The sequence below is a fragment of the Lissotriton helveticus genome, chromosome 5_1 (genome assembly GCF_964261635.1).
Source record: "Lissotriton helveticus chromosome 5_1, aLisHel1.1, whole genome shotgun sequence".
NCBI classification, from domain to species: domain Eukaryota; kingdom Metazoa; phylum Chordata; class Amphibia; order Caudata; family Salamandridae; genus Lissotriton; species Lissotriton helveticus.
Window position 1 is genome coordinate 832,056,132 of NC_136065.1, and position 26,817 is coordinate 832,082,948.

General features: G+C 41.2%; 1 long non-coding RNA gene across 1 annotated transcript; it reads left to right on the plus strand.

Annotated features, from left to right (window-relative positions):
• The first annotated feature begins 13,568 nt into the window (after positions 1-13,568).
• Positions 13,569-26,586, plus strand: LOC144754937 (uncharacterized). The gene is made up of 3 exons (XR_013594806.1): positions 13,569-13,724; positions 17,318-17,404; positions 26,341-26,586. It is a non-coding gene; the product is annotated as an uncharacterized LOC144754937 (long non-coding RNA).
• Positions 26,587-26,817: the final 231 nt, after the last annotated feature.

A 26,817-nucleotide genomic window follows, 5' to 3' on the forward strand; every position in this document is an offset into this window, starting at 1 on the left:
ACAATAAGGCAATACCTTATATTGAGCCCAGGGACTTTTGAACAACAATATTGGACCTATAATAAGAACCCACGCCAACATTTTCTTTCAATTGGGTTCAAGTTTAATTATATCCACTGGTGTTCACTGTCCCAAAGGGCTTTTTTAAGCCAGGTGCCTTAAAGCCCTGTGCTTGTGATGACTTTTTGGAAGAAGTTCTCTTTACATTTTATTTTCTTCTAAGAATTGTTTAACGACCTACGGAAAACATAGATTTTACCTCTTTCAAAGCACTGTAATTTTGCACAAGTGACGCCAGCCCTGATAAACCTGCAAATGCTGTTTTAACCCTTTAACTATTTTGGTGTTGCTACTTTTTTATCAGGTGCCCTAAGACGAAGAAAAAAATAGTTTATGCATTGAGCTGATTTTTAGGAATTTTTATTCTAATATATTAGTGCCCCTCTTTTTATAATATCTAAGTACTGTATACAAATGCATTTTAATGGTCTCTTTTGTAGCCTTACTGCTCTCTGAGTAAATGTCCTCAGATTGCTAGATACAGTTTTTATATAAAGGGCTTAGATGGTTCAGAGATCTGTACTGGCAATTGTATATGAATTATTTGTCCTTCCTTTTTATTATGTATTTCAGTAGTTTTAGTATTTTTGTCTTGTGTGTTTTATGTGCTTTAATGGCCAATACTGACCTAACAAAGTTTATCTGACTGACTAACTGATTATGGTCATTTCCAAGGATCGCCGGTCCTTGCCAGCTATGAATTTGATGGAAATTTCATTTACTCTCCGTATTACATCTCCAACCTCTCCATGCATTAGCTGGAAGCAGGGTTCTCTTGAACTATAGAGCACCTCCCAGTGCCTAATTTGAGCCGGTGGTTGCCAGTGGGTGCCACGGGCACTCAGTTTTGGGAACCAGCACTTGTTTGATAAACTTTTCGCGAGTGCAAGAGAGAGGGAAGGAAGAAAAAGGCCGAAAACCTGGAAAAAAGGAGAAACCAGGAGTCCACAGGAGGGACATAAAAGGGCAGGGAATGTCTGGCAGTGGATTAAAGAGGCCTGTGGCAGATTCATGACTACGCAACCTTGGAATTAAGTGCCCTGTGATTTTAAACACAGCTTTGGGCACTGGTACTCATTATTTTATAAACTAAGCACTAGCTTCTCCTTGGTTCACTTTTTACTTGTGGTGTATTACAGTAGGCCACACAAATTGTAATGTCTAGATCCTTTGAGGCAATCCAGGGACTTTTGTACCATTCACATCCCTGTCTGCCAGACTCTAAACCCTCTCTTGTGAACCACACAATCTAAAGGACACAAAATGGATTCTTGTCACCATACTGCCAAATACAGTACACACTCCTCACTCACTGTGCATGACATTGAAGGAAAAAACATATATGTGTGGCCTTCCAGGTCCCGCGTGAAGCAAAGGACCAAGTTGAAATGAACTGGCAGACATTTCAAAACAGGAGATGCCAGTAATCAACTCTCCCATAGAATGTAGCAGGTAAATAATGCCTAGTCACTCAAATCATTTTACGGCAATACTGCCATTTCTCCTCTAGTCGTTGAGACAACAGTAGTTATTTTGAGAAAGAGGAGGGGTCTATTAGGTGCAAACATTTGCACCTCAGAGGCCCACTCTAGGTTTCGGTCTGTGCCTGATTGGTGCTCAGCAGGAGGGATGATTGTGTTGACAAGGGTTTAATGCCCTTTCTGTAGTTTGCAATTATCTGACATAAAGGCCACCACCAACATTGTGGTTGTAATGCTGGGATCAGATCTGCTGATTTTGAGTATGGTTTAAACATACATTTGAACAACCCAGAGTAGTTAATGTAGTATGGAGAGAGTAAAACAATGAACCGACACGTGGGCACCTCTTTTGATCCCCATCCAAACTGCACAGCCAAAAACATTGCTGAATGAATCCAATCAATTAATTTGTAATGTTACCCCTCAACTTATTCCACTTATTTACTCCATTTCTTTTCTCTTTTGTTCATCTCAAACTCATCAATTCATTATACTCATTCTCGTCTTCGTATACCATTTTTTCATAAAGACACAGGAGAATTCCACGATTCCACATGTCACGACTTTATTGTAAAAGCACACAAAGCATTTCAGGATAATCCCTTCATCGGGGCGTGTGACAATAAAAAGGAATCAATAGACAACCATCAGCACGATGAATACACTCTTCTTTCGATATACAAACTCAAATGCATTCATATTACTAGTGTTAAAAAGCCACCTACGTAACAGACCAAATTCATTTATCAATTAATTAATCTATTTTAAACATGCAGCGGCACATGGCCACCCCTGATGCACACCCCAAATCATTGAGCCCTCTTATTTCTCCTCAAACCTGAATACCCAAGGTTTTCACAATGCTCTAAACCCTGCGTGAACCCATGAAACCACTTGTACCAAATAATTGCAAGCAGAGGTTATCAACGCGCTTACCGTGACTTGTGAGTTTACTCAAGTTCAACTGATTTAAAACTAACGTTGCATAATGTCATCATTTTGAAGTTTCCATGGTATGCCTCTGAACATCTTGCCATTCTCGATGATAGCTGCATTTGCTGCTTCAAACCTGCTCTGACAATTATCAACCCTCTAGCTCACCCCAGGTGGTTAATCACATGTCTGTGTGCGAATACTAAACTCTGGAACCAACTTCGTGTGTTCCACACTGGCACTTTCTCCAACTCATTAGACTGTTAACACTACGTTTGCCAGAATACCTTGGGTATGGTTATACTCGAAATCTATCATCTAACAAAATAAACCATAGGACATTAACTTGCTCTGGGATCATCTAATAATTCATAAATGGCTGGTTTAATGTTGTATGTGCTGGTGAACTCTATAGTTTTAACCAGTAGAACAAGTAGAGCAAGAGCATAAATCTCCTCTCAAATAAGAGGATGTGGAGGCACACATCTATATGAATTGGCAAACGTGTCTCTATCCTTGTCATTCTAAGGAGTGCAAAGGAGCCATCTTACAAAGAAATTGTATTTGACAGCTAATTTCTTGCAAATAGTATGGTCCCAAGTTCTAGCACCAAAAATAGCCATGGTCAATGGCTTGAATTCTTTGTAATACCGCTCTGCCGCCAAAGATTGTGGAAAAACTTGTAGGGCCCCTCTCCAAACGCAAGTGTGGTCAAGTTCTCGGACAGTTAGGTATCGCATTGAATGGGTTATTGAGAGTTGCATATGTTCTCTAAAATAATATTCTTCAAACTTGCTATGTGAACACATCGAATGGGTCATGGCATCGAATGGGTTATTGAAAGTTGCATGCTCCCTATAACTATAGCTTTCAAACGTGCTTTTTAAGCCCTTATCACGCTCAGAGCAAAATGATTTTGAGTCAGTCACCCATCCTTAAACATTTAGAAGGTGAGTTTAATTGTGAGGGTGATAGGTGTGAGGGGCGCAATAGAGATTGCACTGGGACACTTTAGCTACAATACTTAATTCTCTGACCTTACACTTGTACATTCATGTCAATGGACCCGATATTGCCCTCACTAAGTAAAGTCTGTTGTGGTATCAAGAACTAGTTCTCCTGTGACTGCCTAGGTCACATCCACAATCTCCCCCACTACAACAGTTTAATTCACTGCCTCTTGAACTCACTACCTTGTCCCCTTGTCTAACTCTCCTGCCAGTAACCATTTCCCATGCACGTCTCTTTCTTTTCAAAGCCCACCTCTTACATCACTGTCCATGTCTTTGTTCATTGTTATCCTCTCCCATCTCTTGCAAACCTTTCTTGACACTTCTCACTTCTTCTGTATTCTGCTTTCTACCCACTGATCACTTCTCCGATTATTGCTCCCATCTCCTCTCACTTTCCTCCTGCCACTGCACACTTCACTGTGTTCGTCCACTTTGGCATTTTTTGTGTCAAACCCTTACACTGCACAGCTCCTCAAACATCATCTTCCTCTTCATGAAATGCACGTTTACTTACTTCTGACTGTAGTTAACACAGTAAGTAGAACCATTTCCATATCCTTCTCTACTATTTACTACACCATGGTCGACACATACAGAGTGCCCCCTCTTGCATACATATGAGGTGACAGCACCAAGTTAGCTCCCACTGGTTGCAGCCTGCCTTTGATAGCCCCTCACTATATTCAACTGACTCATAGAAGAGTAGACACCTGACTGACGAGAGTGGGGTGAAGCATACAGCGACACAGCCTACCAGTCACCTGTGTAAATGCCTGCTCTGCTTTTTCAAAGTCTCTATCCATGGGGGCATAAATATCTATTGTAGTCATCAAATATTGTAGGCAGAACTGGGGATATGGAAAGATGGGTTGATATACAAGGGAAAACTATTGCTGCATCGCTCAACTCTTACCTTTGTTTATGTTTAATATAGTTGATGAGCTTATCTGTCTACTGCCTTCCACATGCAAGTCACATTGTTTGGAATGTGACAAATGTAGCATGGACATTTCTGTTAAACAAATGAGCAATGGACATTATATACAGAAACCTTAATACAGGAAACTAGTGGGAAACAACCAAGCACATGCTTCTCCAAGGCATGAGCACACAAATCAACTTATTTGCTGCAGTAAATAATCTATGCTATGTGATACTGTGTTGACGAATGTACATATCATATATTGTAAATGTAACAGAAAATCCAATAAACAGATCTTTAAAAAAAAAAAAAATAGTTGGATCTAATTTTACCACACCTTGGTCAGATAAAAGTCATAATGTTCAAATAATTGGATCTAATTTTAACACATCTTTGTCAGTTAAGCAGCATATATAATCAATCAGCAAACGTATGTTTGTTATAGCATGAATGTGAGAATCAATATATAGTATTAAGAAGATGAGGGATGTAAAGGTTAAAAAGTAGTGGATAATGGGAAGGGGATACCTGCCTTTGAGGTTATGGGCATTGGGTAAGGTATAAACATTCAGTACTGGAAGGCAAAGAGGCAGTCAGTCGCTCAAGCTGCGTCACTCTCCGACTACTGGAATCTAATATTCTTTGTACCTCGTACTCCAGTTTATCGTCCACATCCCCAGGCACTGGAGTGCTAGACACCCTTGTGTTCTGTGGGCAAAGACACAGAAGGGAGACATGAAAAACAGGGTGTATACGCCATGACAACGGTAGAGCCAGTTTCATAGTCAACAGGGTTTACAATTTTTACAATTGGGTATGGCCCTACATATTCAGGTTTTAGTTTGTTGACTCCCTTTAAATGTAGGTACTAAGTAGCTAACCAAACCTTTTCCCCTACCTGATAAGAAGGCTCCTTAGACTGTTTCTTGTCTGCAAAGTGCCTACCAGCTTCTTGGTCCTTGGCTAATTAACCCTTCACTTCTAGGAGTACCGCACGGAGATGTGCATAATGCTCCTGTATAGAGGGATGTTTTGCTACCACTGACCACTCAAAGGGAAGCATGTTGGGGTTGAACCCATATACACAATAAAACGGAGAACACCCCAACATGGTGTGTTTCCCATTGTTGTAACCGAATTTGGCAGTCCACACAAGGGTACTCTATTCTGTTTAGCATAGCACTGAAAAACATTGTAAGTACTGTTGCAGAGTTTGGTTCAAGCGCTCGGTCTTCCAATCGGGTTTGCGGATGGTAGCTTGTAGATGAACAAGCATCGACCTTCATGGTTTTGCAGAGTTCTCGCCAGAATCAGGATGTGAACTGTGTTCCTCGGTCATTTATAATCCCTGTGGGTATACCATGTACTATTTCCACATTTTGCAAGAAGACATTTGCTAAGACGGAGGATGTAGGTATTGCCTTGATCGGAACAAATGACCCATTTTTGTTAGATGATCCTCCAACACCAGTATCACTGAATGTCCGTTGCTAGGTGGCATCTCTACGATGAAGTCCATGGAGACGGTGTGCCTTGAAGTGGGTGGAATAGTGATAGGACACAGCAGTCCAGCAGGTTTTGTATGACTAGACTTTGGTTGGGCACGAACTGCACACTCCTTGACATACTGCTTAACAGCTGCCCGCAACCCAGGACACCAGAAATGTCTTTCTATGAGAGTATTGGTTTTGTATACACCCATTTGTCCTATCATGGTAGAATTGTGGGCCCACCCCGCTTCTCGTGTGTACAATGCATGGAGACGGTATAACAGACCCTCTTTCTCACTTCTCTTGATTGGTCATCTCCCAACCACCCCTGTTTGTCCACAGCAGAGAGGCATACCTTTAGGTCTTCCATAAAGTCTTCCTCTGTGATCAAGGCTATTTCTTTCTATAGGAATACTGCCCTATGCAGGATGCCAGGGGGGTTCTGCGTCAGGTGTATCCTCTTCTGTTAAGACAGCTTCAGTTCTGGATAACACGCCTGCTTTGCCATGTTGAGGTCCTGGTGGGTATTTGATAATAAAATCGTAATCCAAAAAGGGAAAAGGACCAACGCACTTGCCACGGAGTGGGCGCCCTGGCAGTGTTCAGAAATGTAAAGTTCTGTTGTCTGTATAAAACTCAACCATACGCTTGCCCCCAGTAGAAAATGTATCCACTCTTCACATGCCTTTTTGATTGCCTACAATTCCTTATTCGTAATGCTATAGTTCTTTCACATGGGTGAATTTTTTAGAACAAAAGGCCACAGAATGTAACTGGCCTGTATCGGGATGTCTTTGTGACAAAATACCCCCCAAAGCATGGTATGAGGTGTCTGTTTCTAGAACAAATGGTAGCTGAGCATCTGGAGGTTGTAGCAGAGGTGCTTGGGAGAAACAGGACTACCCTCCCAGGAAGGCTGCTTCAGCTTGGGCCGTCAAAATGAAGGATAAATAATTTTAGAAAGGTCCTTGATGAACCTCCTGTTGAAGTTGGATAAGCCAATGAAGCTCTGCAAGACCTTGAGATTTGATGGGGGTTCCCATTGTGTGATCTCATCCACCTACCTAGTGCCCATCCGTATTCCCCTGGCATTGATAACATATCCCAGGAACTCCACACCAGAGGCATGAAACAAACACTTCTCCAATTTGGTATACAATGAGTTATTTTGCAGTCTGTCCAGTAGGGCTCTTACATGTGTCACATGCTCCATAGGACTGGAAGAGGATATTAGGATGTCATTGATGTACACCATGGAGCACACGTCTAGGAGTCCATGAAGCACTACATCCATAAAGTACTGAAACACTGATGGAGCATTACACAGGCCGAAGGGCATAACCTGGTATTTGAAGTCCAAACTTCATTCGGAATGCCGTCTTCCACTCATCACCCTGTTTCATTCTCACCAGGTAATAGGCGCCACGGAGAACCAGCTTCGTAAAGATAGTCTATCCATTCAGCTTTTCCAACACAACCGAAATAAGAGGCAAGGGCTATCGTTTTTTATGGTGACTCTGTTAATAGCTCTGTAGTCAATGCAGATCCTCAACTCGCCTTCCTTCTTCAGAATGAATAGGAGAGGAGAGGAAGCAGGGGAAGACGAAGCACATAAGAAACCATTGGCTAGGTTTTCGTCCAGGTAGTCCCTGAGATGTTGAGTCTCCGATTCTGTCAAAACGTAAATACGGCTACACAGGATTGCTGCTCCTGGAGTCAGTTCAATCCAGCAATCGTGCTCCCCATGGGGGGGAGGCCACTCGTTACCTGTTTATTGAATACAGAGCAGAAACAGTAATAATTGGGAGGTAAAGATGTAACACAACATAGTCCCTGGTCTTCACATTCAACTGACAGAAGGTGTGCTTGTGAATCCATAGGTTGGGGCAGCACTGCTTGGTTCTTAGTACAATGTTCTCTGCAGAAAGGGGCATCAACGACTGGCCCATCCTATAGTGGGGTCATGCAGCGTGAACCATTGCATACCAAGAATCAACCGGAAGTGCAGCACATCTATCAGGTCGAACTGTATTCTCACGTAGTGTTCCTTCCCGAACTACATGACTATAGGTTGTACATGGTATCTGGCGGGTCCTGATGTGAACGTTGTTCCGTCTTCTGCCTTCACAGGTTCGGGTACCTGTTTCTTTTGACAAGTCACTCCAAAGTCTTTGCCGTATGTTCTGTCAATGAAGTTACCCGTTACTCCCGAATCCAACAAAGCTGGTACTTGTGACAATATTCCATCCCTCATCCAAAGAGACAAGCACACTTCAGGTGTGGACCCGAATGCTGTATGGTATTCGCATTTATAGGAGTGACCTCTTAGTCTTTTCTCCCCGAGCTAGGGGTCTCATGCTGGCTTGGGTTTGCTATTTTTCTGATTTGTCACTCCTGTTCCATTGCCCCAGAACTATTGCCTGAGTCTTGGACTGTGGTGTTCTTTCCAAATGCCTAGTTCTGGCCTTTCAGTCTTTGATAAAGGGTCCTCCTTTTCCACAATAGAGACAGAGATGTGCTTACATTTCTTTTCCCCTTCCTCGACTGTAAGGGATCTCGTATCCCATTTATTTTCATGGGTTACACTCCTTCTGGGGCTTTTGCCACTTCTCCAGGGCCTGGTCGACCTAGAGGCACAAAGTACTTGAAGTCACATCGATTTTTGTCATTCTTCCTTTCCTGCATCCTATGATCGAGCTGTACTGTGAGTTTGATCAATTGTTTGCATGTATGAGGCAGGGGGATCACTTGAGCAAGACAGTCTTTCACCTCCACACAAAGCCCTTGATAAAACAAGGTGGTTCTCTTTTCTTGTGGCCAATCCGTTTTGTCCAAGTGGCGATTGAACGTGGTAATATATGTTAGAAGGTCCCGGAGCCTTGCTTGAGAGTGATTAATTCTCGATCCAAAGTTAGCAGATGCAATTTCCTTTCAAACAGCTTGCGTATCTCTGTGCAGTTTTTTGGATCCCATAGAATCCTTCAGGGGCAGTCAAGAGTATTTGTGAAGGCTGAATGACTTGAATTGCTGCCGGCCTTGATGCCAACTATGGGGAGAGTGAGGGGTGTTTAATTACCCAGCTCTAGATGCTCTCCCTCCTGTTGAAATGGGTTTTGATGGCTTAGAGGTACACCTGTTTGCGGGTGCTGTGGCGGTATGCAACATCCACTCCCTGATGTAAGACCCTCCAGCATGTTCTGGCTTACCCTTTCTAACTAGTCTAGCCACATCTCTCTGTATAGTACCCATTTCTTAGGTCAGGTTTTTCAGTTAGAAAAGCATGAACCTCCACTTGCATGGCAGACATAGTCTCTAAAATGAAGGTGAGGACCGCATTGGTGTCCATCACCCAGGCTCGGTATGCTACTTCGGCGTGTCAATCTGTCAGGTTAAGATTGGTGCACATCACACCAGCCAACAACCCTCAGGAACAGATCCAGCAGGGGCGATGTACAGTTCACAGTTCTCCTTTGCACTACTCCGCAGGGAGCATATAACACCCTACCCTGCACAGAAATAGGCTGGGGAAAATGGAAATGGATAAAAAAATAAAAGGCAGTGGTCCACCACCACAGGGCCTCTTCGGTCCTTTCCTTAACACGGGAAATCCTTCTTTCTCGAGGTACCAGGAACCTATGGTGGCACCCTGTATATGAAAGAAAGCACAGCTATTAATAACAACGGACACCCCGCTATGACAGTATGAATGGTAGCTGTGTTAAAACCCCCCCTCCTCTAGGCCAACTTGCATGCTGTACATACAGGGAAGGGCTGCAGCTCAGATAAATGTCATCAAAGAATGAGGGCTCACTAGTGCTAAATGTATCTGCCGTAATTCCTACGGATAATCTGCAAGCAGCTGCGATCCTAAAATGCCATCTGATAGTTTAATCAAAGTAGCAAGGCTGTAATCCCTGGAAAAGATACAAATGATAATAAAAAAGTCAAAATAAATATGAGCGCGATCTTCACTCTCGTGCTGGGAGTGTGCGCTGACCCTCTGGTTAAAGTGACTAGTCTCGTATAAAGAAACAAAATCAAGCACATGTGCTTAGAAAAAAGAACAGAAAAATATCCAGGGAAGAAGAATGATGGATTTTTGTTCTCTGCGAGGTGCTCCAGCAGCTCAGAGCGTAGGCGAGTCCCCCAGGCACGGCTGAGGTAGGAAGAAGGGGCTTCCTCTTTAATTGAATGCTAAGCCAGTGCCTAGACATTGAATGTAATTTCCATTGAAATGAATGGGCACTCCATGACGAGCTGACCTTGTCATTAGCATGGAAGTGGTTAAAACCAGCGTTCGGGGAAGGAACGTGCAGGAAAAGTTCAGAAGCGAGCTGCCAAACGATTCCTTCTCTTTTCTGCAGATGAGCCCTCCCGCTCTACGGAGTGTCTGCAGCTGAGGGGACAAGAAAAGGCAGGAAAGGCGCTCTGGGCCAAGGAGCGATTGATGGTTTCAGAGCACTCAAAGAAAAGCTCCGATGACATAGAGCTAACAAAGACTGGAACAATGAATCCAAGTGGCCTCGAGGAGAAATTCGAACAAAGAGCCATGGTCCATCAGCTCTCAAACGATTGTCAAACACCTGCCCTTTCTAGGAGAGGTGCTAAAATAGGCAGTACAAAACACTGGAGAAGACATAGTGGCTGCCCTAATGCCCTCTGGATCTTGTGGTTCTACTCCTGCAAAATTCAAAACGAATTCTCACAACCCTATGTCTCTTGGCTTTCTGGGGTGATGCTGTTTCCTCTCTCATTACGGAAGATCATGACACTGGGGCAGTGCTAGTGTCACTGTCTACCTCTGATGTCATTATCCACTTCTTCTGTGACTGCTCATTTCTCTATCACAGCTTGGTACTCCTTTCACTCCCTCTCATAAACCTCAACCCTCTCCCTAATAATCTCACTTTCAGGGCCAGACTGGTCTTTTATTCCACCCGGCATATCCTGGTGGGCTGGAGACAATCCGGGTCCCAGTGCCTCTGCTGGAGCGTCTGTCACTTTCTCCAGCTCCCCTATCGATAGCAGCAGATAAAAAGTCTTCTAGAGAGAGGGAACGAGGGTCACGAATCCAAGGAGAAAGAGAAGAGAAGAGAAGAGAAGAGAAGAGAAGAGAAGAGAAGAGAAGGGAAGGAAGGAAGGAGAAACATAGAGAGATAAAGGGGTGGAAAGTGAAATATCAAAGGGGAAGATGGTTTGAGCATTTTTGCCAGGGCTGCTTTGCAAATAAGGCCCAGCACTGCTCACTTCCCCATCTGTTCCCTCATTGCACTTTTATACCCTGTGTCCTATAACTGCCCACCTCCACCTTTTATTGACCTTGTATCCTTCCATTGTCCACTCTCACCAAAGCTCATTTCTCCTGTCTGCAGTCCCTTCCCTCCAAACTCCTTTCATCACAGCCTATCAGATAATGCTCCTGAAAGGCTGATAGTGTTAATTGGGAATCAGACTCCCATGTCACTGAGGGGCATATTATCAAGGAGGACGATAAGAGAATATCGTCGCTTTAGGCCGCTAAGCGGCGATAATTCTATTGCCCTATTAGCAAGCTGTCGCTAACAGCAGTTAGCGACAGCTTGTAGGCGATAGCGAGCGGTTTGGGGCTTGCTTTGCATGTCAGCGATATTTATCACTAATGACATGCAAAGTGGGCGTAACCAACCTGTTAGGGACTAAAACCAGTTGCTAACATCGCTATCGCCTATTATCAATGCAGGCGTAGCAATGGAAATATTCGCGCTAAGCTCGAATATCTCCAAAAGCTAACGCCTGCTCAGACCAGTTCTTAGCCATTATATCCAAAGGGAGGTGGATATTATGGCTAAGACCCTAATGGCGTTAATGCGTGAATATCGCTGTATTCTCAGCGACATTCACTCATTTCGGCGCTATCACCGGATATTTTATCGCTTCAGAGATAAACGTTGCTAAAAGCACGTTATCTCTGCGATAATATCTGGCGATGCTTGGCGATAAAAAAAACCTTGCTAAACCCATTTGGTGATAAATATCGCTAGTTGTTGGTAATATGCCCCTGAATCTTCACCGCAACTGCCCACCTTTCAAGGGGAGGTAGTTGTGGAGGAGTATTAATGATTGGCAAGTCTAACTCAGACTTTCATATTTCACCTTTGATGCATTGAGTATTATTAAAGTGGTTAACAGTAAGACCATGTATTTACAGCACAGATACACATTTGAACTAGTATTAAGCACTATTTACATAAATGTTTTGGCACAGAGGCCCCATAAAAGTCTACACTGGTCTGCTGGGTGGGGCCAAAGGCCAAGTGTGATTCAGGGGGCATTTCCCCATAAAGAAGCATTTGGCTACAGTACTGTTCAAGACCCTCCTGTCTCGGACTGTAGATGTGGATGGAATTGTGGGAACAGAGGCCTGATCCAAGGCCTTTATCCTCTGCAGATTCCTGCCACCACTGGTGGAGGGTGTGCCATGTGATGGTAGAGGCCAGGTCCAGAGGTTCCCTACCACCGGTGATGGATTTGGTGGCAGACCCTAGAAACATGGGCTTCCTCTTCCCCCTGGTAATGGAGGGTGTGTCTGGTGAATACAAAGGGCTTCTCTGGTGATCTCTTCCCACAATGCTAAAAGTAAGGTTGGTTGGAAGCCAGTCCTAATGAGGACTAAGTGTTGGAAGGTGGATTGTGTTGTGTAAGGACATTAACCATCATTCTTGCTATATTTCTCCATGGATTAGACACATACTGCTACTCTCTAATACCAACATAGCCTGGAACCATGCTCCAAATAGAAGTTTATGTTTTTCAAGCTCTGTGTATTGGCCTGAAGTCAGTCCCATCCTGGATCTGGAGGCCAAATTCATGAGTAGAGTTGGGAGATTCCATCTCGGAACAGGGTGATGTGGACCAGCTTGGAGAACAAAGATGAACGGGGTGAAGATAGATTGTCTGTTGGTTTAGGATTCACACCCCTTTGGCATAAAGGCTGAGCATAGGGAAGTAGAAGGTTTCGATCTTTCCTCATCGTTTGAGGATCACTACACTGGGAGCCCATTGGGACTAGGAAAATCATAAGGAAAAGTGCACTGAAGTGGAAAAGAACAACAATCTCAGAGGAGGCAACTTCCTGAGCACTCACTGGAAAATATTGCCACATAGCTAAGTGGGGAAATAATTTTAGCTCCAAGGAAATACCACAGCCAACTGACAGGGGAAAAAGTCATTTACAGTTCTGTTCACATACCTAAACAATGCATTCCATGGGCTTCAAGGGTTAGTGTGATAGGTGTGTTGAACTAAAGGAATTTCACACCAAAAGAGGAAGTAAGGAAAGAGTAGTGAGATCAGAGGTCAAGTAACACTCTCCTAGATATGCTTGGTATGCAAATTCTGAATGGTCTTCCGCCAAATGGTATGTATTCAAATAATTAACATATACTAGTAATGATTTATCAGCAAACCTTAAAAGACACACCTCAAAAATAGGAACAGTGCGGCATAATTGTGAAATATCTTGCGAGATTAGAAAGCCCAACACTCTGCCCTCACGCAAGAAAACAAACCAATTAATCATGATCTTCCTCTGGAGATATGATGCAAATTATGGGTGTGAACATATGACTGATAATGTTGCTCAACAAGTGGAAGGGAGGGATGCCTGTGTATATAAGCCTCATCTTCGACCAGGCTGGGCACAACTCGAAGTGACTCTTCCGATATTTTACCTAGTGGCTGAGTTTCACGCCGGTGCAAGTGACGACCATGTCTGCCAAGGGAGGATGCAGAGAAACTCAGAAGGCCCAGTGCCAAGATGTTAAAGTCGTGGAGAAATGTCAAGACCGTAAGTAATTAGTTGTGATTTAGACAAATGATATAAACAGGCAGATTAAATAGGAGGAAGATGAGAACATGAGCTAGCTAAGTGCAAGCACAATCTGGCCAACCTATCTTTCCAAATTTTGGGATCCTATGTGTTCTGCGATGAAATCAGTTTGCTAGTTGCCATCTTATGTGATCAACTTGAAAGTGGATAAAAATGGTGATTAAATGTGAGATGAAACATGAGATGGGGCATGCTTGTAACATACAATCTCCAAACAAATGACAAGGTCGTAATATATTCACTGTAACAATTGCAAAACCTTAAGTAAAATCTGTGCAGAACTTGCAGACTTGATGTAACTGGTGGCCTTTTTTACCGTCATGTTTAAAAAATGTCCATTTAGTAGCTTTACTAGGATCGTGCTATAATTGTAATATCAATTTATCATGCAGTCACCGCTCATGAGTGCTTACAACCCTTTCTTTCAACTCTTCACTGACAATGCTATACAAACGTATCAAAATCAGAAGATAACATCGTTTTCAAAAAGTTACACGAGATTGATTAAGTATGAAGGCAATGCTTTAGGTATTCCAAAATTACAATTGAGGTGGAATTGTAATTAGCTGGGTACTACCCATGCCTTTGATACTTTGAAAAGTTTCCAGTTAAACTGATGTGGAAAGTGGAATGGACTAAGCGCCCGAGCTCAAGAACCGGAACTTCTTTGGCAGATCTAAAAAACGAGGCATATTTATAAGACCCTAATGCCACTGGAGTGTCACTTTTTCTGACATTCCGGTGACATTACTTCATACCCCATATTTAAAAAGTTCTGTTAAGTTGTCTGCTGCCGCAAAGGGGTGGGCAATGTGTGTTGAGGTGGGCGTTCCTTTGCAAATGCCCATTGCTATTTTACGCTGCCCCATAATTACAAGGATGGGGCAGCACCAAAAGCTAAGGCCAGGTAAAATCTGTTCTTAGGGTGCCGATACCAGGAGAAATTAATAACGTCTTCTAGTACTTTGCTCTTTCTATGTGTGCTGCATAGAAACACCAAATTACCTTTAAAGATTGTTTATGTGCAGGAAGATGTCCCTTCTTGCACATAAACAATCGCCCCTGCAGTGCAGGCAGATCTAGCAACATGACGCAAGGGTGCCTCCTCTGGCACTTAGCAGCTTTTTTAGAGCCAGTACTAGGGGAAACACGAGGGTGCGCCATATTTTTGTAAATACGGCACATCTCTGCATTTTGAAACTGTCAGATTGCGGCGTTGTCAAATTTGGCATTACACCGCGCTCCAACATTTTCCTGTACATATTCTCAGTTGTCTCTGTTTTCTGGCTCCTTATTATCAATGGTTGAGGTAAGGGATCAAAGACCATAGGGTATATCAATTTAAAAGCAACAATATGCATCTATAAAAAGCAATGCTAATATCCTCAATTCAGTCTCATCATACAGATCTCTCTTTAATTTATGATTACATGGCAATCCCTCTACTTTGACTCTTTTTAAATTTTGTTTCAAAGTGTTGGGGTTTCCAGTTCCCCAATCATCATGATGAATTCAATAAAACTCATGTACGCTTCCTTCTGTTGTTCTTTTTACAGTGTGTGTCACTATTATATTCTCAATTTGACCAACCAAAAATAAATGTTGGGAAAATGTGCAGAAAGCTAGATGAAATAATTTTAGTCTCACATACCAATCAAAACTTTTGATGTTATACGATACTTAAATGTCATTAAAAGACAAAGATCTGTAGATAGCATGCTTATCTATTTAGTTATGATAAACAGAAGGTTCATCTACAGGGATCAAAACTAGCACCAAGAAGCTTGACAGTAAAAATAGAGGAGACTCTGGTGTGTTCAATAAGACTAGTGGAGTCTGTGTTTGATATTTTTTAACGAGGTTACCAGATGATCTAATAGGCAGCATATTGAGAACTAGTTGTAATCAAGGCAAAGCCAAAGATTTGTGATCAAAGCCATGGTCAATGGGATACTTACTACGGGGCACGCCTTTCTCTGTCACTGTAAAGCTTTATCTTTGTAGGCTTACTGTTCACCTGCCAAAGCAGATTTAAGACTGGAATGGAGTCAATAGCATGGCAGGTTCACCTACAAGTGATTTACTTCTTACCAGTTTTTCATGCTTTTCAGCCACACTAGTCTTTTAGGAGCCTCACAGATTTCCCAGTTTGGTACCATTAAAGTTCTTCAAGCTCACAACCTATAGATCAAAATCATTTTGACAATTTTGATTTCTGAAATATCTGCATACAACAGGAGTGAAAGATACACTGGAATTAGGATCTGGACCCGGAAAGAATGGGGCCACCACCTGCTTCACAATGAGCGTTTATTTTCAGTAAAAATGTCCTATATTGTCCTACTTAGTGCGGCCGAACCACCACCTGCCCTCAAAACCAGCAACAACAGCAATAACTTGATTAAATGTTTTGCTAAAGTGAATGGGGAAAGTTAACTTGACGGATTTATATTTTTTAATTCAAATGTTGCCATCCTTTACATAGAGGTCATGACGCTTCCTCCTACAGGAGAAAAGAGAGCAAAATTGTCAGGAGATCTTGGGGCCTCTAAAATATTGACTCTTTCAAGAGTAGCGCTTTCGGTTGGAACATGTTCCACAGCCAAGCTGATGACATCAGAAAATCTGTTCATACTGGTTCTGTGAATGAACATGTCCCAATCACATCCAACAAAAAATATGTAAATACCAAAGTGGCAGAGATGAAAAAGAATTGTATGAATTCAACATACAGTGCGATGGCATTTGATGGATTCATAAACAGCTAATGCCCGCGCAGGTGTAAACTGTGCATTTATGTGCGTAAGTACATGACGCTGACAGTCACAGCTGAAATATGCTTGTTTTCATCAATAATTATGTATATGTTCATGCGCTTGTTTGACCATTTGAGGAAGGGCATTTGCGTTCTTTTAAGAACTTTTTTGTTTTAAATTACTCTTTAAGTAACTCCTGCTTTCAAACTTTTTGATATTTTCTTCACCTCTTTTTCTTTTCAGGCACGAGTCAGACATACATACTAGTGGGCCAAACCTTTGCCTGAAAATATGTAAATTACTCTGCAGACTTTGGTCGAACTCCTCTTCGATGTATTATTACTTTGAAAAATGACCCCTTTTATAAGCTCTTTATATTGAATAAAATGATGTCTGTTTACTAGGCAATCTTTAGTCGACTGTTTTCCAAACCACTAATAGTGTTTATTCAGTTTGCGCTGTAGAGGTATATCTATACCACATACTTTATATCACATGACAACAATATCACATCCACTACATTGATCTAACCATCAAATCACAAAGTAAGTTAGATAAAACATTCAAAATAGTAATTATATACTTTGTGAAATATCAGATGCGATATTTTTGTAGATCGTTCTTATGGACTTATATCATGATGCATACAACCGAGCGGGGTGTGAATGGGCCCCTGTGTGTCTCAGTAGCCTCTGTCTAATGTAAGACTGCTAGGTTTGGCAATGTAGATCAGAGGTGCACTCTACCGTATGTTATGTATGACTTGGTAATATGCACCCTTGTCTTCCTTTTCAGCATGTGCCCCAGTGGTGCTGTGTCAGGACCCTGTCCCTCAATGTGAGCCTCAGTGTAAGCCCCAGTGTGAGCCCCAGTGTGAGCCAGGTAAGTTTCATTTCATGAAGATGACCACAGCGGTGACCATTCCCAATTAAGAGACGTCATTCATGTATTGAATTCAAAAACATTATTTAGCAAATTGTATCTTCTTTCATAATGCTAGTAATTTTTTTAGGGTGAGTCTTGTAGTGTCTACTACATTTAAATAAGAAGTCAAGACAAGATAAACTTAAGATGTGGGTTTATTCAACCTCAGCCACCAACTGACGCTAGTCAACTGACCAAGCTTAACAGAGGAATTCTAAAAGAGAATACAATGAATAGATTCTAAGGCCTTAAAGAAACAAGTATATAATGTAATGATGAGGGCACATATTATCACATATCTTCCTTCCTAGCAAAAACAAACAAAATATAAGAAAAAACTAAAGAATGTATATATCATGAGAAAGGAAAGCAAATGAAGAAAACAAAAATGCAGAAACAGTTTAAACATAATCCTTCATATAGATAGGAGCTCTACGTGTTCTTTGACTCCTCTTACATGTAGATAACAAGGTAGCACCATCACAAAATTTGTTGTTCGCATTGCACAAATTGCTACCTGTATTATTGAGATCTTCACTAACATCTTGACAAGAATTTTTAGAATGGATCACAACAATACGACTCTTATTCCATATCCTCCCATCTTGTGTTTTGATTGCATTCCTAAAGACCTTTGTAACAGGTCTGACATCAGTATATTTGGACCAGGGTTTACATCCAACAGGAGTCTTATTTTTTACTAAATCACCTACTTTGACCACTTGATATTTTACACATTTTCTGTTATCAAAATATTCCTTTCTTGAAATTTGTTTATCTATCTCTCTCTCCCTCCATTCACCTATATCATTGTCCACCAAACCTTTATTCATTTTCATCCAACCTGGACACCACAAGGTATTGGGAACCCTTCCTTTAAATAATTCAAAAGGAGACCTCCCAGTAGATGAATGAGGAGCAAAACGATAGGCATTAATTCTGTCCTGAAGAGTTGTCCTCCAGTTCAAACCAGAAGATCTAGCCAATTGTATTGACTCCTTAAGAGTCTTGTTGACCCTTTCCACAGCACCATTTGTCTCAGGGTGAAACAAAGAACACCTTTTATGTATAATACCAAATGTTTTAAAAAGTTCACTAAACACACTTGAACAGAATTGTGGTCCATTGTCAGAAAGTAAGCTATTAGGAAAACTTTCTTTTCTAAAAATACTCTCCAAAAACTTGATGACTGAATCAGAAGTAATGTCCCTAACTGCACTCACTTCTATCCATCTTGAAAATAAGTCAATAAGTACAATCAAATACGGAGTATCTGAAACACCAGAGAGAGGTCCCAAAATGTCGATTGCCAACTCATCCCAAGGGTGACTAGGCAAGACTCTACTAACCATAGGCATCTGTTTTGTCTTTAATATTTTGTCACACACACAGAATTCTACACATTCCCTGACCAACCTCTCTATCTCCAAATCCATTCCTGGCCACCAAAATTGCATACGCAGAATCTCCTTAGTTTTCACTATACCCAAGTGACCACAATGGGCATGTAACAATAATTTTCCTCTAATACCTAGAGGAGGCACAAGTTTTGTCCCACAAGTTAATAAACCATCAGTAACAGAAAGTTCACCAGAGACTAATGACCACAGCTTTTCTAAACAAGTGTTATTCTTCAAACAAGACATAACTCTACAAATTTCTTCATCCTTCTCCAATTCTTTCATCTATTCACTTTCATCCACCGCACCCTCAGTGACTTCACACACATTGATGCACTCATCTATTTCATTCATGTCTTCTTCAATGAAATTCTCAGTATCAACTAATCTCGATAAACAATCAGCCGACTTATTTGCTACACCTGGAATGTATTGTACCTCAAAATCAAATTCCTGTAATGATATAATCCATCTTCTGATCCTGGAAGATATAGCATCCAAACCCTTTTTCAAGAAAATCTCTCTTAAAGGCTTATGATTTGATAGTATACATACTTTAGAACCCCAAATCAAATTTTTGAACTTTCTCAAAGCCCAAAAAATAGCAAGAGATTCCTTCTCTATCACAGAGTAATTCAATTCTGATCCTCTAAGACATCTTGATGAACAACAAATCAGAGAATCATTTCCATTTTTCTTTTGAACTAGAACAGCACCGAGACCTTTGTCACTTGCATCAGTAAATAAATATGTAGGAAGACCAGGAACAAACGCATGAAGCGAGGGAGCCTTCTTTAACTCATTCTTAATGTTATCAAACTCATTCTTGCACACAGATGTCCAATCAAAAACTACATTCTTTGCAGTTACCCTCCTCAGATTGTGTGTCTTATCTGCAAAATTGGCAATGAACTTCCCATAAAATTCCATCATACCAGGAAAAGAGAGTAACTCCTCCTTGTTAAGTGGTTCTTTGACTTTATCAATCGAATCAACCAATTCTCTCTTAGGAAAAACACCTTCACTTGTAATACGATGTCCTAGATAATTAACCTCTTCTACACCAAATTTACATTTGTCCTTTTTCAGAGACATGCCAGCCTCATCTAAACGTTTGAGTACCGCACACACACGCCTATTATGTTCCTGAATATTGTTACCATAAATCAATAAGTCATCTTGATAACATTTAATGCCTATTAACCCCTTTAAAATTTCAGAGATGATTCGTTGAAACACAGAGGCTGCAGAAATGAGGCCAAATGGCATCCTCTTAAACTTAAAAGTGCCCATAGGTGTAATGAAGGCAGTTAGATTTTGAGAAGACTCATCTAGCTCCACCTGATGGTATGCGGAAGCTAGATCAAGGGTAGTGAAAAATCTAGCCCCTTTCAAAATCCCAACAATCTCATCAATGTTTGGCAGAGGAAATCTATCCACCACCACCTCCCTGTTTAGAGATCTCAAATCTGTGCATAGGCGAATTTCGCCTGAAGGTTTCTTGGCAATCACTACAGGAGCCAACCATTCCGTAGCCTCTACTGACTCAATTATATTATTCCTGACAAGCTTTTCAATTTCCTTTTGAACTTTCACTTGTTCCGCTAAAGGAATCCTCCTCACTTTTGCCACTACCTGGATAGCACCATCTTTTAATCTAATATGATGTTTGTAGCCACGCAAACACCCTAAACTCTCTTTGAATACATTAGGAAATTGTTCTGAGAAAACATTAGACATACCATCAAACTTCTTGTCTTGTACAGACTCATTTACCTCCTGAATCTGCACCTGAGGTGAAGCATTAGGATCGAGTTTTACCCCAAGTTGACGCTGATGCATCCAACCCAACAACGAATCACCCTTTTTAGTCACATATATTTTCCCAACAATTATACGGCTACCCAATTCAATTTCATCCATAAAGTAGCCTAACATTCTGATAGGTTTATCTGCATAACCCAATGGAGAAACATCACATTTCAACAAATTCACTTTCTTATTAAACATTTCATTGAATAACTTTTCATCAATCATTGTTATTTGAGAACAAGAGTCAAACTTAAAATTTATCATAGAATTCTCTACACGAACTGGGTGAGAAGGATGATCTAAAGTTTTACAATTTACTTCAAAACTTACAGTTCTTACTTGAGGTTGTGACCATTTTGTTGTTGATCCATCACCCTTAAACATTTTTGTTCTACAAAATTTAGCAAAGTGCCCTTTTTTACCACATGAATTGCACAAAACTTTTAACGCAGGACAATTCGATGAATTAGCTAAATGGCTAAATTGTCCACACCTAAAACAAGAAAATGTGTTACTTTGACCAGCATTTGAGACATTTGTCATAACATTTTGCTTCTCCTGTACACTTCCACTCTGTTTCTTAACTTCATACACAACCTCTTCTACTTTTGCTTCTTCTTTCACGTCAGTACTATTTGATTTCTCTTTCTCCTTTTTTAATTCATCAACACAGTTTGTCATGTGTTCAACCTGTTTAGCAATGACTAACACTTCTTCCAAAGGTGGTTCATCCTTCAACCAAAGTTCTTTCCTAATATTATCATGCACACACCTCAAAACAAACTGATCACGAATTCTTTCATCCAAAGTTTGTCCAAAATTGCATGAGGACGCTTACTTCCTGAGAGATGATACATATTCTTCGACCGTTTCATCCTTTTTCTGTTCTCTTAATTCAAAGTGATATCTCTCCATTATAGTACTAAGTCTTGGCAAATAGTGTCGATCAAGATGAAGAATTGCAATCACATACTCATTAAGGTTCCTTTGTTCTGCTGCAGTTAAATCAGGAAAATGTTCTAATACATCCTGTCCCTCTCCACTTAGACAATGTAAAAGTAAAGAATGCTTCCTTTCTGTGCTTAAATTTGTTCCACATACTCTTGCGTAGTTAGCAAATATTTTTTTCCATTTCTTCCATTTTACATTAGGTTCTCCTGGGCTTGTAAGAAAAAAAGCTGGTTGCGTAACATTTTGCATTTAAAAAAAATAAAAAAATTAAATATATATCTAATAAATAATGTTCTTCTACTTATTCTGTATTCCTATTTATTTATATTCATCTTTCATTTGTGTGTGTGATTTACACAGAATTTGCATAAAAAATCCAAAGGCTTTATTTCTTTAAACAAATAGTCTCAATGTCCAAAGCAAACACAGATTTGAATGTAAGCTTGACTTTACTTAGACGCTTTATTTCATAAAACAATTGGATTCAATGTCACAATGGGAAAAAAGAATCTTTATGCGGACCAGAGAGCGATCCTTTACTTTTGAGAACAATGGTGAGTACGTCATAAAGATACAAGCCTCTGTCACTTTACACGCAGACTCTTAAGCAAATTCCTGACATGTAGACGCAGGACGCATGAAACGCATGCCTCTCGCTCTTGACACGCAGACGCTAAGTCAATTACATCACACGTAGACGGTGAAGGAAGAGACGTTCACGTTGGCTCTTGGAACGCAGCGTTTATCAGATCAACAGACTGATACGCACACGTTACGACATTTCCAGTGATACGTCATCACACATGAAAGTCTCGAGTCGCGAGCACAATTATCTTCCGAAATTCTTCCTTTGCTCAGATTATCATTTAATCTTTTTAATTTTAACTAAACCTCCCACCGTTCTCCTCACCATATACCATTGAAGGTTGAAGACAGCGCCTCGTATATTCTGCCGCTGTGAAGTCACCGCTTCTCTTCACAAGTCAAACAGCCGCTGGAGGAGTGGTGCAGGTTAGTTATATTTTGTGTTGAGGTTGTCTTTTCTCTTCCAATCGTGGCCAAAGAAATGTAGTGTCTAGGACATTTAAATAAGAAGTCAAGACAAGATAAACTTAAGATGTGGGTTTATTCAACCTCAGCCACCAACTGACGCTAGTCAACTGACCAAGCCTAACAGAGGAATTCTAAAAGAGAATACAATGATTAGATTCTAAGGCCTTAAAGAAACAAGCATATAATGTAATGATGAGGGCACATATTATCACAAGTCTATTATTTATAAAGATCTCTTTTCAGTTTTCAAAAGCATAATATGGCATAAGACCAATCCCAAAGCCATTCTAAAGATTAAGGGCCTAATCTTTTTTTAAGTGTTGCATCGCTGCGATAAAAAAGCGATGCAACACTTTTCTCTGTGCCCTTCTTACGCCACCATAGATAAGCCGTATTTACTGTATAGCACTCCATGTCGCAAGGATTGACAGATGCTTCAGGAATCCTGATGTATCTGTTGACGTAAAGCTCAAGCATTGCTGCAGGTGTGTCGTACGCATGACGCAACTCCAGTAATGGGGGAGGCCTACAACAATTGCACTGCTAGATTTCACTGTGCCATATCTACAAGGCTTTCTTGCCAGGGAACGTCCCCGCTGCAATCATTTATACCTGACGCAGGTAATGTGGCGTAGGGGTTTACAAAGTGGCACATCTGCCTAGATGTATCACTTTGTAAATATAGCACTGCGTGGCCTTTTACTCAGCGGTGCAAAGATTTTGCAAGGGGCTCATAAATAAGCCACTAAGGTTGTAATTTGAATGCTGTCAAGTGCGACTAAAGCAGTATCTGTAGTTTTAGTGACAGTACTGCAGATCTGGAGAACTGTAGATGTAATAGACTGGCCTTCCAATGAGAAATAAAGGCGACACACAGGTGGTTCATACCCTTGCAGCAAGAAGACTGGTATGGTTGGAAAAGTGCTGTCACTTCCGGTGTGACGCGTCAGTGCAGGAGTCCATTGAAAAAGGCTCTTTCCGTGTAGCGAATGGTGGCTGGTTATGGAGGCTTGTTCCAGCACCAAACTATCCTTTCAGAATGTGCACCTTTTTCACAACATGTAGGTCCAGCTTCAGACTTAAAAATTGTTATGGAATGATTCTTGACCTCACTGCACAGTTCGGACCGGCGATGAGCGTAGGTAGGATCTGTTAAATCTTGGTCTACCCTAAAAGAGCAGATGTAGGTGTCACAGTTCTGTCATCCAGGATGGACTTCGGTGACTGTTCCTGTCTTGCTCTTTTCAGTAATATAATGAACTACTCTTAACAACTTCAGAGCATGATGTCTTGCCTATTGAAAAAGGTTACCCAAGAACATCAAGCCTCAGGTTTATTAAGGCTTTAGGCAGCCTCTAGCATGACGCAAAGCTGTGCCTACTACTTTCTATCTCTTACAAAAGGTGTTTTGCACGGGAAAGGTGCACTTTTCATTCTACAAAAACGACTTTCTGTCGTTTAGTGTCAAGGAGATGTTACTGGATCAGATCAACACAAGTACTTAAAGGTTTTGATTGAATGGCCAGTCTACTAAGATAACCAGACAGGCCATTGGGTCACAAACCCCTATGCAGGTGCGGTGTAGCACGGTTACAACAAATTTTTTACAACGCACTACCATTACATCGCAACTTTTACCACGCAAACCATTACAACGCAATGCGCTGGGGGGCGCTCTAGGATAGGGAATGTATTTAATATACTATCCAACACCTTCCCTGCTATCCACGGGGACTGGAGTTGGAATAGTAAATTAAATAATTCACTATCCAGCGCCTAAAAGCATTATGCGTTGTAATGGACTGCGTGGTAAAAACCGCGTTGTAAAGGCATGCGTGGTAAAAGCATGCGTTGTAGTGACACCAATCCTGCAGGTGCAAATAAGGAGAAATGTGCTCATTTTTTTAAACAAAAGGCACATTGCATGTGTGCTGCAGTGCACACTAGTCCTCTATTGTGTGAGAACTGTCGGAGTTTGTCTATGCTTAGGAATATGTACACAAAATGTTTGTCTTCAGAACAGATCCTTTGCTGGACAGTGCACACTCACCTCTGCACCTGTGTGAGGCTGTGTGTTGATCAAGGCTGCCCCATTTAAGCCCAGCACAGGGGATGACACCAGCAGCAGACTGACCTTTAGAAATATGGCACTGCCTGGTATTTTCCCTCTTGTGCAACGCAGCACAGCAAATTTGGATACTGCTCTGCTTTGCACGAAAGATTTGAGAATCTGAGTCCAAATTCCCTATTTGCACTAATTTAGAGACTAGTCCATATGGATGGAGGGAGAATCACTTCGGAAAAAAGAGAATGAAATTTTTTTTTCACACATCTTATCTTCGGCAAAAAACATACAGCCTAGCTTTTTGTGAATAATGTGTCCATATCACACATTTTCTGAAATGACTCATGGATATTTTGATTCTCAATCAGTTTCTACTCTCCATTTTGAATTGTTGTGTATGGCTCTACTTTAGAGGCAGTAGCATGAACACTAGTTTTGAAACCTGGTTCTTCACTGCTCTGACATCAGAGCAACAGGATATTGGGCCCCAAAACTAGGACTCTAGTGGGCGTTAGTCTGCTGTCTCCCCTGGATCTCTGAATGACCCACAGTAGGGGGGCAATCAAGGTAGAATCCCATACATTAACAGTTGTGATTTCCCCCTGCCAACCACTGGTCAATGCTGACCAATGCAGATAGGGTAAGCAGTCCAAACTAAGCTGACCTGTGAGTACACGTGGTCAGCCTGAGTGGATGTGTCCAATTGTGAGAACCAAGAGACTGCATCCAGTAAAACAGATTCAAAGTTCAATACATATGAGCCACAGAGGGTAAGCAGACACCATCAGGATAAAAAGGTCCAGGAGGGAGAAGGAGTCTTTATTTGGCAGAAAAATGATAGAAGGTTTTCTAATGACATTTAAACCTTTCGGCAGGCTCACTTTTTGCAGGCTTCTGGTGCTCTCGAGAATTCATCTGATACTACTATTGAGATTTGCTACACAAGGTTGGTCTGCGATCTGGGTTGGTTTTGTAAAGATAAGCGACATGACTGATTTTTAGAGTTTTGACCCAAAATAAACTCACCTCTAAAATATCCTGTTTGTGTTCACCAACTTTTAATGGTACAATGTAACTTAGAGGAGGAGCAGCTGTAGGTAATATTGTCAGTACTTCTTCAGTGATACATAGAGCCTCATGACAAATGCAGAAGGAACTAACTAATATTCAATATCCACAAAAGTACACACATGATTAGATGGGGACACAATGTTTGACTTGTTTGACTACGGTAACCGTGTAGCACACTAAACATTACAATTTGGCATCTCAAAGTGTCAGCGTAGTGGCCAGGCGATCCATGTTGAAAGATGATACACAAGATGTGACGGGAGCACCATTCTTGCACAGCATTTTTTCCGATGAAGCTGGGGTTAGCGGCCATCTATAGCAACACAGGTCCATGATCCTGAGTGTTCAAATTATAATGTTGGTGGAACACCTTAGTCAAATATTGTTCATTTATCTTCTTCCTTTGAAGAAATAAATACCCTCTCCCCACTCATATAAATGTGTCATAGAATAATTTTCTTCTATTTTTGCTCTGAAACCACATTTCTGCACATGACATGTCATATAAATCACTCATTAATGTTCACTTTCTTCTTCAACAGCCCCATGTGCTCCAGTTTGCCAGGACCAGCAGTCAGTAAAAGGAGGCAGGAAGTGCTGATCTGAGAATACAAGCACCAGCTCCCATGTTATGCGTCTACCTTCCACTCCCTGTGATTAAGAAGTAAAACTGGAAATGAAAATGGATTCCGATTGCACTGCAAGCCTTCTCATGCCATTATGTACTATGATGTATACAGAATAATGCCATTTAATTGAGACTGCAGTAAAATGTTAAATTATGAAAAGTTCTTTTGTCTGTCTGGTCTCTTATAAATAATCTGTTAATTCATTTAGTACTATGTGAAACTTGGATGCTAAAGACAATAAAAAGGGGTTTCTCAGGATCATGTGCAAGTTGAGCCAGTGAACTTTACACGGATGGCAGAAATCTCTGGTTCCACCAAGGACACAGTAATCCCAAAGAATAGACCTGGCCCGGAGGAACAAGAACACTTTGAGGCACATAATTTAGTGCC